The following is a 1,938-nucleotide window of genomic DNA, read 5'->3' as shown; positions in this document are numbered from 1 at the left end:
CTAAAACTTACAAAAGAAAAAGTTTGCTCTGAAACCCTCCTATCCCCCAGCCACTTTCCTCTCTCTTGACCCTCTCTCTCTTTAAACATCCTGGTCATCACCGTGAGTCCTGGTCATGTAAGAAATTGTAGTGACACAGACAGGCAGCCTTGACTCTGTCTGAGCTCAGTGAGGCAGTTCTTACCATTGGTATGGAGAGGCGAATACCATTTCCCAGCACTGTCGTTTCTTGGCTTATCTAGCTTCTGGGGGCTTATCTGAGGCATTTTTATTGGCTGTAGTGTGATCTGAGAAATAGTTCGCTGCCTGGAGGAGTCCTGGGCATCGCTCTTTTGCTGCTGAAGGAGCCAGACTCTGCACCACTGACACAGGAACACAGTGTCCTGATTGGGCTGATGCCCTCCTGAGGGCAGCCTGGGTATCCCTTTCTGCTTTAGCATCTCTCTCCGTGTATGTGATAAAAGCTCTGTCTCATCTTCTGGATCATTATTCTCATCTTTTTCTTCTTAATCTTTACTTTTAAACACCTTCCTTAGATTTATAGGAATTGATTATATGACTATGTGGTGTGCCAAGAGGGGCAGAGCATAAATTTTCTTTTTAAGAATAAGAAGCTGGTAGAAGCATTTTGTCCAGGGAGGAGTCTCTTGATGGCCTCTCATCAAGGCCTCTCAACAAATGGCCTTTCATAGGTAAAATAGATAACTTACAGTTCCAGGACCGGTCCATATGGCACCTCAGTGAATATTAGTGGAAGGTGCCCTCTCTAGGCAGCTGCAGTCCTAGGGCTGGATTTCAGGTCCCAAACATTCCCTCTGTCAGGCAGCCTTGTGCAGTAGACAACATACACAACCATTCACTGAGTCCCTAAAATGTATGGTAGGCAGCAACCCATTGCCATGAGGGAAGAGGATAATTACTGTTCAGGATAATCCCTTCTTATGCAGGTACCTGGGGACAGGGTATGAATTGTCTCAGGAGTCTTCTGGAAGAAATGGGATGGAAACTCACAACAAATGGAGTGCTAGTGTTGGCTCCTATTGGTTCACGGGAGCCAATTGTTAATTTTTCACAAATTTGATGAGCTGGTTGTTAATCACAGTCACTGTTAAAAATTATATCATGTAAATCTACAGTTAAATTGGGGCTTCCCTGGTGGCTCAGTGGTAAAGAATTTGCCTACCAATGCAGGAGACATGGGTCCAATCCCTGATCCAGGAAGATCTCCTGGAGAAGGAAATGGCAACCTACTCCAGGATTCTTGCCTGGGAAATCCCATGGACAGAGGAGCCTGACAGGGCTACAGTCTATAGACTTGCAAAGAGTCAGACACCACTTAGTGGCTGAGCAACAACAAAAATTATGTTGATAACAAGTGTAATAGATACACTTGTCACATGGTTCTAAGTCACTTTGTGGGAAGGGACACCAAATCCTCTAAGAGAAACTCAACACTGAGAAGAGGGAGGGCGGGCTGTTCTGGGACTGTGCTTGGATGCTATCACCCCCCAACCTGACCTGGTCCCAGTCATATTGGGAACCCAGATGGTTCCACCTCTTAACCAGTGTGGATAAGAGGTGGAACCTCAGAGTTTGAATGTGGGGCTCTCCCACAAGAAAGACACTTGGAATCAGACCCAGACACCTTACCATGGCCTATGGGTTCCTGTTCCTGCCTTGCTGACCACCCCGCACTCTGCCCTCACTCACAGAGCATCAATCATACTGGCCAGCCAAGGCTTTCCAGGTCACCCCTGCTCTTTCCCATGTTGTCTCAGGTTGCCCTCATCTGTCCTGGGTGCTGAATCTCCTTCACCTGAGATATGGGTTGTTGTTGTTCAGTTGCTCAGTCATGTCCAACTCTTTACAACCCCATGAACTGCAGCACACCGGGCTTCCCTGTCCTTCACTATCTCCAGGAATTTGCTCAAACTCATG

The sequence above is a fragment of the Bos javanicus genome, chromosome 14 (genome assembly GCF_032452875.1).
Source record: "Bos javanicus breed banteng chromosome 14, ARS-OSU_banteng_1.0, whole genome shotgun sequence".
NCBI classification, from domain to species: Eukaryota; Metazoa; Chordata; class Mammalia; order Artiodactyla; family Bovidae; genus Bos; species Bos javanicus.
This window is presented reverse-complemented; position numbering follows the sequence as displayed.